Below are 11,063 nucleotides of genomic sequence, written 5' to 3'. Positions count from 1 at the left end.
AAAGTGTCACACATGTGGTATTGCCGTACTCAGAAGAAGTAGTATAATGTGTTTTGGGGTGTATTTTTATACATACCCATGCTGGGTGGGAGAAATCTCTCTGTAAATGGACAATTGTGTGTAAAAAAAATCAAATAATTGTCATTTACAGAGATATTTCTCTCACCCAGCATGGGTATGTGTAAAAATACACCCCAAAACACATTATAATACTTCTCCCGAGTACGGCGATACCACATGTGTGGCACTTTTTTGCACCCTAACTGCGCTAAGGGGCCCAAAGTCCAATGAGTACCTTTAGGATTTCACAGGTCATTTTGCGACATTTGGTTTCAAGACTACTCCTCACGGTTTAGGGCCCCTAAAATGCCAGGGCAGTATAGGAATCCCACAAATGACCCCATTTTAGAAAGAAGACACCCCAAGGTATTCCGTTAGGAGTACGGTGAGTTCATAGAAGATTTTATTTTTTGTCACAAGTTAGCGGAAAATGACACTTTGTGAAAAAAAAATTAAAATCAATTTCTGCTAACTTGTGACAAAAAAAAAAATCTTCTATGAACTCACCATACTCCTAACGGAATACCTTGGGGTGTCTTCTTTCTAAAATGGGGTAATTTGTGGGGTTCCTATACTGTCCTGGCATTTTAGGGGCCCTAAACCGTGAGGAGTAGTCTTGAAACCAAATTTCTCAAAATGACCTGTGAAATCCTAAAGGTACTCATTGGACTTTGGGCCCCTTAGCGCAGTTAGGGTGCAAAAAAGTGCCACACATGTGGTATCCCCGTACTCAGGAGAAGTAGTATAATGTGTTTTGGGGTGTATTTTTCCACATACCCATGCTGAGTGGGAGAAATATCTCTATAAATAGACAATTGTGTGTAAAAAAAAATAAAAAATTGTCATTTACGGAGATATTTCTCCCACCCAGCATGGGTATGTGTAAAAATACACCCCAAAACACATTATACTACTTCTCCTGAGTACGGCAATACCACATGTGTGGCACTTTTTTGAAGCCTAACTGCGCTAAGGGGCCCAAAGTCCAATGAGCATCTTTAGGCTTTACAGGGGTGCTTACAATTAGGCACCCCCCAAAATGCCAGGACAGTGAACACACCATACAAATGACCCCATTTTGGAAAGTAGACACTTCAAGGTATTCAGAGAGGAGCATAGTGAGTCCGTGGCAGATTTCATTTTTTTTTGTCGCAAGTTAGAAGAAATGGAAACTTTTTTTTTTTTCTTTTTTGTCAGAAAGTGTCATTTTCCGCTAACTTGTGACAAAAAATAAAATCTTCTATGAACGCACCATGCCTCTCACTGAATACTTTGGGATGTCTTCTTTCCAAAATGGGGTCATTTGGGGGGTATTTGTACTTTCCTGGAATTTTAGCCCCTCATGAAACCTGACAGGTGCGCAGAAAAGTCAGAGATGCTTGAAAATGGGAAAATTCACTTTTGGCACCATAGTTTGTAAACGCTATAACTTTTACCCAATCCAATAAATATACACTGAATGGTTTTTTTTAAATCAAAGACATGTAGCAGAATAACTTTCGCGCTCAAATGTATAGGAAATTTTACTTTATTTGAAAAATGGCAGCACAGAAAGTAAAAAAAAATCATTTTTTTGCCAAAATTCATGTCTTTTTTGCTGAATATAATAAAAAGTAAAAATCGCAGGAGCAATCAAATAGCACCAAAAGAAAGCTGTATTAGTGACAAGAAAAGGAGGTAAAATTCATTGAGGTGGTAGGTTGTATGAGCGAGCAATAAACCGTGAAAGCTGCAGTGGTCTGAATGGAGAAAAAGGCTCTGGTCCTTAAGGGGCGAAAAGACTGTGGTCCTGAAGTGGTTAAGGTGTTGGGGGGGGGGGGGGGGGGGATGGGGGGGGACTGCGGCGCCTCTTACATATATCAATCCCTGTGTGACGGCTGCGGTGGGAGGGATGGAGGGGCGCACTCTGGTGTCTCAGCCTTGGGTGCTGAAGGACCTTGTCCCGGCTCTGCCGTACACACACTAGATTAAAGTCGGCTGAGGCGGCCAATAACAACCACCTTTGCCTATATTCTGGTGAGTGTACAGCAGCCCTCGACCCCCCTTCAACTGCATGGCCAGCAATCTGCCAGGTGGATCAATTCGACCGCCCGGCCAGCAATCTGCCAGGTGGATCAATTCGACCGCCCGGCCAGCAATCTGCCAAGTGGATCAATTTGGACGAGCGATGGCTGATAGCTTTCTTCTCTCCACTTGCTACGCAATGTCACATCTGTGCTGCTCTGTAGGCCCTCTGCCCCCTCCCACATTGCAACAGGATACATTGTTAGTCTGCAGGCTAACTACACATTTCTACAGCGCCAGCCCATTGATGTCGCCCGAGGGATTGGGTCCCTATCCCTGTTGGGCGATATCCATCTAGAATATGTATGCCCTTAGTTTATGGTTTACAAAACTCACCTCTCTTTTTAACATTCTATGTAACCTTACCAAGTATGGAGCATTTTTTTAAAATGCCTCATCAGTGTAGGATGGAAATCTTACTCTGAGAAAGGAGCTCTTTGGTAATCCATTGAACAGCCCAGGAGATTGGTAGATATATCTGGGGTAGCACCTGTAGGCCTGGTATACCAATCACTAGTAGGTGCCATCTTTTACATTGTCTTGAACAGCTATAAATTAACCTTTCCTTTCCTTATATTAATCTGGAAGCCCCTACATACAAAATAAATTATCTTCTACATACTTTATCCACTTAGAAACAAAGGGAAAAAAGTATTGGGATCCTTTAAAATTAATAAAATCTCCAAATGAGCAAAAATAATAATATTGGCATAGGCTGGTGCTACCAATAAGCCAGACACACAGTATAGATAGCCAGACATGCCCCCAGTATTAGGTAGTCCCCTTACCCAAATATACCCAGTATAGATAGCCAGATGTGCTCCAATATTAGGTGTCCTCTCCCCTCTCCACTGCAGAGTATTCAGAGCAGAGCATGCTGGGACACTCACCCCACTGGGATCCCTATTCAGTATGGTGCACTCGCAGCAGCTCCTCTTTTACTCCCTCGAATGGTGCATGTAATGAGAGATGCCACTAGTACCTTTCTGAATACTTTGCATATGGTTGGGCAAGAGGAGCACACAGGATGCACAGAGGGGCCCTTAAGGCTCTGTGCCCACAGACTGGTGCCTCCACAGCCTCTGCCTCGGTACAGCCCTGGACTAGTGTCGAGCCTTATTTCAGTTTAGTAAGATATAAAACATGTGAATGTAAAACACAGTTGTTCTTCAGGTTTTCTAAAAGAGGCAATGATATGCGAGTGTCCAAATTTGCTGCAAGTCAGTGGGTTAAGTGGGTCAGTGGGTTAATCCAGGTGTGGAAAATGTGTTACAAGCTCCTGCTTTGTGCAGCAAGTTACATCTGCACTATGGTGGGAAGTTTCTAGGCAGTCTGCTCTCTATAAAGAAAAAACAGATTGCAGGCTTTCAAAAATGATCACTTTCGGTTTCAGTCAGCCTAGAAATCCATAGCAGGCTGCAAACAGAAATGGAAAGATACAGCTTGTTTGTCGCTGAATATAGCATCCTTCTATGCGAATTACTGAAAGCAGAGAATATGCCTTTTGTTAGTCGGTATAGACAGCTGAATAAATACTGGCCTATTGAGCACCTAACTGAAAAGGGGCCATAGGTCAACACTGTAGTACAATTAAAGTTAGTCACCCATTCATCCAGAAATAATTACATATTGCAAAATGAGTGGGTAAAGTCTAACACATGTATTTTGAACATTACATCTTGTATAATTAACCAGTAGTGACACATTAGTAGAACTTTTCCAACTACAAATTTTCTGTAACTTGCAAACATATCATTAGTGTTGTGAATCTGAGATAGAGGCAATAGAGTGTAAACTGACCTGTGTTTTTTAGCACTTCCTGTATGATACTGAAGACACAGACTTCATTTCCTTTTTTTCCCTTAGAGGATACCAGAGCCCAACACACTATTAGAAACGGGGGAGCAGGCATGTATGGGGAGCTGTCCTGATGCCCACCACTCACCCCGTTCTTTTCTGCCTCCCTCCTTTCATACCTGAAGCCCATCTGGCAGCCTTTTCTGGGTTGCCTGAGTTGGGCATCACTGTGCCTGCACTGGCCTGGCTACATGCATCCTACACTATTGACGTCATGCGCATGTGCAAAGTGTTCCCGGCCGTGGTTGCGCACTGTAGGACGTGCGTAGCTGGGCCAACGCAGGGGCAGTGTTGCCCGACTCTGATGACCCGGAAGAGGATGCCAGAGGGGTTTCAGTTATACAAGGAGGGGTCCGAAAATAACGGAGGGGAGCGGTGGGCATCAGGACAGCTCCCCCATTCATGCCTGATCCCCGTTTCTCCTAGTGTATTGGGCTCTGGTATCCTTTAAAGGGATGCAACACTTGTTAAGTATGCCTTCGCACAGGCTATGGAGAGAGGCACAGGAAGCTTTTATATTTACCTGTTCCGAATGCTGGACTGGCTTTTCCTCGTCATCCACCTGTGGCGCAACACTTTCGGCATCCTCTTCAGACTTCCCATCACGTTATTACACGTGATTGGGGCTCAGAAGATAGTGTCAGTGGTGCAGCGCCACCCGGTGGTGGAAGAGGGGTAATGGAAGAGACTCTTCCATCACCCCTCTTCCACCACTGGGTGGCGCTGCACCTCTGTCACTAGGCTCTGAGCCGCGATCACATGTAATAACATGTGATCGGAAGTCAAAAGAGGATGCTGAAAGTGCGCCACAGGTAAATGACGAGGAAAAGCCGGTCCAGCATCCGGAACAGGTAAGTATAAAACCGCTTCCTGCACCGCGCTGCTTAACCCCACAAGGCTGAACAATGAGTTCTGCCAGCTGAAGTTGAAATGAGTGCAGCATCTTCAAATTAAATATTTTGTTTGAAGATGCTAACTGGTTAAGGTGCCCATGCATTAATTGATTCATGATGATGAATTTGACAAAGACTGATGCCGCAATGTGGCCGCCCAATGGTAATTTTAATCGATTTCTGCCGATCTCGCTTGAAACGGCTCAGTGATTACCGGCTGTGTACCCTCTGGGCCCATGGTGAGAGTGGAGTATGAAACACATCATCTCTTCTTTGCTCTAAAAGATAATTTACAGCCTTGAACTTACTACCAGAAAAAATGGTAGCAGAACAGCATTCAAACAGTTAAACACAAAACTTTCTTCTTTAATAGGAAGCTTTCTGCTGACGTTTGAGAAGTAAGGTCTGAACTCAAGTGATAACATCTTGTTTATGTTAGCTTAGCAGCTGTATACAACTACCATTTGTAAACATTGTTGTGCAGTGTTTCAGCCTATGCTAGGTACATACCATACAATTTTATACAACATTAACATGTTGGAAAAAATCTATCTGGCAGGTAAATCTAACAGAAAATATAACAGAAAATTGTATGGTGTTGTAACGATTGGTGTCAACACGCAGAGAGAGAATCTGATTATTGGTGATCTGCAGAATCACCAGCAATGCAGATATATACCAGATTATGGATGATCTGCAGAATCACCAATAATCCAGGTATGTCTAACCTCTGGACACCTGAGATATGAGTGTTTGGTGTAACAGTACCACTTTGAGTAAGGACCACCAGAGGAGCTGGAGGTTAGAAGAAGAAGGGAATTCACCCAAGACTGTGGGTGAATCCCTATAGCCTAAAGGCTCCCTAGGAGAGGGACCTAGGCTTGGTTGCAGGATGCCCTGCTGCTAAGATGAACAGACTTGCCCTAACTGGATGTGAGATCCTAGCTCTCTACACCCTGGAAGCGGGCTAAAGTAATACAAGTACACAATGCTAGCCTTCGGTGTGAGGTCCGTAGTCACAACACCCTGGAACTAGTCTATAGCATAACATAGCATTGACACAGTATCCTAGGCTTGGGTATGAGGTCCGTAGTCACAACACCCTGGAACTGGTCTAAAGCATAACATAGAACTGACACAGTATCCTAGTCTTGGGTGTGAGGTCCGTAGTCACAACACCCTGGAACTGGTCTAAAGCATAACATAGAACTGACACAGTATCCTAGTCTTGGGTGTGAGGTCCGTAGTCACAACACCCTGGAACTGGTCTAAAGCATAACATACAATGCGAGAATAATCTAGCTCAGTGTGAATTCCCAGCTCCTCCTGGTTCTAACACACTGTGGGATCTGACTGAGGTCTGTGTGCTAACACATAAAGCATTTGCAATGGCAGACAACCAGCAACTGACAAGCAACCAGAATATATAGCTGCTGGAGTCTGCCGCCCCGCCCAAGCCACTCAGCCAATCATAAGTCCAGCAGGAATCAGCTGATCCCCTGATCAACTGACACTTCCCCTGCTGGTACAAAGGTCCTGACATCTGGGCCGCGCGCGCGTAGCTCTCCATCCGCCTATGTGAACCAACAGACCCAGCCACACGAAACGCACGCCGCTGCGCACAAACCGCCGCGCTGGACGCGGAAACGGCCGCCCTGATGTCAGTACCTGCGGCGGTCTTTCCGCGTTCTCTTGTGGTGCCAGGCGCACGTCTCCGCATGCCAGCCGCTGTGCTGGACGCGGATTCAGCCGTCCTACCGTTAGTACACGCGGCGCCTTTTCCGCGTTTCCTCACAGGTGTGTACCTAGCTACAATAGCAGAAGGTAAAAAACAGCATAGAAATCTCACTGGGTACATTAAAATGTATAAATACAGCAGCTGTACTATGCTATGAGAGGGTAGATAAATAAACAGGAAAACAATAGGATGAAAAATAGGTATTCACATTACATTATTCTGTGAAAAGAATAACAGAATATTATACAAAATAATTATCATATTTGGCCGTCTAGAAATGTCAGCAGCCTAGAAAGAGGGGGAGGAGAGTAAGTGGATTCATTTAGAATTTTTTTTTATTGCATACAAGCATTAACCAGTACCTACAACAACCAGTGGTCTAAGTTCTTTGAGTGAAGCTTTTTTTTTTCAGATGCATGTCAATGGCATCAATGGTTGTGCAATTTTTCAGATGCAAATTTTCTGCAAAGAAAATTCATCCAGACATGCAGCTCGCATACAATGCAAGCCAAAGGGAATTGCGAATTCTCACATTCCCGATGTTAATTACATACAATGCCATGTGATTTAACTTCATGAAAAATTGCATTCTGAAAATGTGCATTAAAAAAACAAAAACAAAAGATTTGTAACAGAAAAATCACACAACACAGATTTACAAATAGAAAATACGTGGCAGGGATAAGTTGAAGCCTGCCTTAAAGAGGATCTGTATTGTTAAAATCGCACAAAAGTAAACATACCAGTGTGTTAGGGGACATCTCCTATTCCCCTCTGTCACAATTTCACAGCTCCCCGCCACATTAAAATCAGTTTTAAAAAGTTTATTTATAAACAAACAAAATGGCCACCAAAACAGGAAGTAGGTTGATGTACAGTATGTCCACACATAGAAAAATACATCCATACACAAGCAGGCTGTATACAGCCTTCCTTTTGAATCTCAAGAGATCATTTGTGTGTTTCTTTCCCCCTGCAATTCTCATGCACTGAAGTTTCAGGCTGCTCTTTTCTTCCTGCAAACAGCTTTGCCCTTGTCTGTAACTCCTCAGTATGTGAAAGCCCAGCCAGCTCAGAGGACGATTTATCCAGCTTGTAAAAGATAAGAGAGAAGAGAGAAGCTGCCCTAATCTAAATAGCACACAGGCAGTGTGCATAGAGGGGCCTGGAAGGGGGAATGCATAGCAGAACCACAACACTGAAGAACTTGGCAGCCTTCCAGACACAGGCCGACAAGTCTGACAGGGGAAAGATACATTGATTTATTACAGAGACTGTGATAGTACAAAGTGCTGCAGTAAGCCAGAACACATTAGAATAGCTTTTGGAACTTGTAGGATGATAAAAAACAGGATGCAATTTTTGTTACGGAGTCTCTTTAAGTTGGAACTGCTAATGTAGCAACATCTAACAACGGTCTCCACAGCGCCATTTTTTGAAGCAAGTGATGATGCAGAGAGTGCGGTAAAGCTGCACAGTTAGCATGGTGTTCAGACAGATGTATCATCAGCTGTCCTTGCTAAGCAACAATAGTGCATTGTGCCATGTTAGCCACCAGTTAAAGTGAACCCAGGGTGATAATAAACTAATGAGATAAACAATTGTATTTGTCCTCCTTTTTTTTAGATCTCCCATGGTTTCATTTTATATATAAACATTTACAAATTAGATTGAATGTTTTGTTGCCTTTGCTCAGTGGCAATCTAATAAGTGTCCAAGAGTTAGAAATAGCTCAATAGTTTATGTATTTTATCTCTCACGGAAGTTGTATTCTGCCAGGAAAACTTTTATGACTGTAATTAACTATCAGAGATGTTTATTATATTCCAACAAGGTACTGACAAGACAGAAGCTGCCACTTCCATGCCTAGATATTAACTCTTTCAGGTGCCAACATAAAGCAAGTAAAACATCCTGGTTAATAATATCTTTTGCACTGTACATACACATTTATCTCATCAAGTCACAAGTCACCTCGGGTACACTTTAAAGCCAGATTTTTTAAATAAATATGATCCAGTTTATTGAATAATCCAAAAGGTTGAAAAAGCGACGACGCGATATAACCTATGCTTGTTTCAATGCTGTTGAGTCTGAGCCAAGTTCTGACTTTGCAAAGTATTTCAAAATAATTTCCCAGAGTCACTGCAAACCCAAACTGTAGAGGTCAGCTTCCTGGCTGAATCTGAGTCAATTCTCGGCAGATGTGCCCTCGGCTCAGTATTAAGAGAATACCCCACCCGGGTATGAAAGAAAATTAAATGAGCTATGTCCTGCCACGCATCTCCCTCCCCCCCCAAAATGAAAGAAGTAGGCTGGGTAAGTAGGAACAACAATAGTCTTGGCCATTGCTAGGCTGAAGTGATTTGCCAGGACAAATTGCTGCCCCAGAGTGGATCGCTTCAGCTGATTGACGGCCAAGGCCATTGTTCTCCGTACTTAGCCCGCCTGCATGACACCATTACTGTGCCGCTCCACAGAACACGTCACTGACACCCCTCCCCCCATAGAACAGAACAGGTCTGCAGATAATCTTTGTCAAAAAGTTTACAAAAGACCTCCAAAGTTAACAACAAAAGATTTAGTATCTTAGGTTTTCACATTCATTCTGGTGGATCTGGCCTGCAGAAAATTGTCTGGTAAACAAGGTGTGTATGAGATCGCCAGATATTACATAACTTTTGTGTGCACAGCGCATGCGTTAAAAAAAAAAGAAACAAATAAACCATAAAATAATTTCTTGGGTCTTTTACATGTACTGATCTGTTGCATGTGTGCTCTGCTTACCCCCCATAAATCATACGCCGAGCTGTCGACACGCAGTGTGTCGCAGCCGGCTGTTTACCTTCCATCTGTCACTCTCGCCGCTCTCCCGCCTCCTCCATAGCTCCGGTCCCCGCCCGCGTCCCTTCCCTCCAATCAGTGGGGCGGGGAGGGGAGGGACGCCAGCTATGGAGGAGGCGGGGGAGCAGCGAGAGTGACAGATAGACGGTAAACAGCCGGCTGCGTGTCGACAGCTCGACGTATGAATAATGGGGGGAACAGCAGAGCACAGGGGGGCCTGTGGTGGGAGCAGTATAGCAACAGAGGCTGGGCAGTATATGCAGACCCAGCCTCTGTGTGCTAATTCGCGTTCTTAGAATTCACCTCTGGTTATCTTAAAAATACAAAGTGTAATATGGAAACTGCAAATATTAGAGAATGATGCGATGTTATAGAAAAACAGCTATATAACTGAAAATAAAAATATGAGACTTTTTTTTTGCTGCTAATGTTCTATTTATTATCTGTACTACACATACAATTCACTATATTTTTAATACGTTTCTTTCGCCTCAGTGCCACTTTAACAATAAGCACTAACTTGAGGGCCCATTCACACTGGGGAGCTTTTCACTGGGGTAATTTCCGCACCGCTTTTTTAATAACTGGTGATTTCTAGCGCAACCCCCCCCCCCCCCCCAAAAAAAATCACTCTGCAAAACGCTAGTGATTTTGCAAGCGTTTTGCAATCCCCAGTGTGAAGGGCAATACCTCTGCATCACCATTGACATTCATTAGGGCCTGATTCACAAAGTGGTGCAAAGTGTTTGCACGCCTGTGAAAAGCCCTTTATCACGCCTAGTTTAGGCGTGATAAAATGACACTCGCGCAAAATTCCTGCGTGCAATGTTTTGCGCGCGCAATCGCGTGGCGCACGGTGCAGTGCGCGCGATGCGCCCATTGAACCCTATGGGCGATGCGCGCGGAATTGCGCGATTGCACGTGCAAAACTTTGCACGCGGGATTTTGCGCGCGATAACCAGCACAAAGAGGTGCTAACTCAGTGGTGCAAAGGTTATAACGCCTAAAGTCTTTTAGGCGTGATAACTGAGTTATCACCGCTTTGTGAATCAGGCCCATTATGTGCGTTTTAGATGCGTTTCGGAAAAATATGCAGCACATTGCGGTACGCAAACATATGCAAAAATATGCGTTTTTCTATGCGGGCAATTGACTTGCATTATGTGTGTTTTTGCTGCGTTTTCTGCCACGCTAGCGTTTCTGCCTGGTGCGTTCCTACCCTGACAGCGAACATTACTTGTGAGTTACATCCTCTTGTGAGTTACAGCCTGAGAAAAGTTCTGTTGATCATGATCTGTTCTGGCCACCAGGAGTGTTTACTTCCCAATTTTCAAGATGAGAGAAAAGGACACATTTCACCTGGGAAATTTTTGGACAAAAGACAGTAATGCTTACCATGAAGATCCCTTCTTTAGCAAACGGCATATCTAATTTTCAAAGTACACTGGTTTATCATCCCTATGTTAACCTTATTTAAAATTAGGCAATCATTTATGGATTAGGTATAAAAGGTTTGTACACTTTAACCACCCTGGCGTTCTGATTAAATCGCCAGGGTGGCTGCGGGAGGGTTTTTTTTAAATAAAAAAAAAACTATTTCATGCAGC

General features: G+C 43.7%; 1 protein-coding gene across 1 annotated transcript in view; it reads left to right on the top strand.

The window, feature by feature from the left end:
* Nucleotides 1-4,777: 4,777 nt before the first annotated feature.
* SLC7A7 (solute carrier family 7 member 7) overlaps nucleotides 4,778-11,063 on the top strand; it is a 63,508-nt gene continuing 57,222 nt past the window's right edge. Inside the window, exon 1 of the mRNA XM_068241962.1 lies at nucleotides 4,778-4,832. The gene's annotated coding sequence lies outside the window, so the exon portion shown is untranslated. The remainder of the gene's footprint in view (nucleotides 4,833-11,063) is intronic.

Source organism: Hyperolius riggenbachi, chromosome 1, assembly GCF_040937935.1.
Source record: "Hyperolius riggenbachi isolate aHypRig1 chromosome 1, aHypRig1.pri, whole genome shotgun sequence".
Lineage (NCBI taxonomy): Eukaryota > Metazoa > Chordata > Amphibia > Anura > Hyperoliidae > Hyperolius > Hyperolius riggenbachi.
This window is presented reverse-complemented; position numbering and strand designations above follow the sequence as displayed.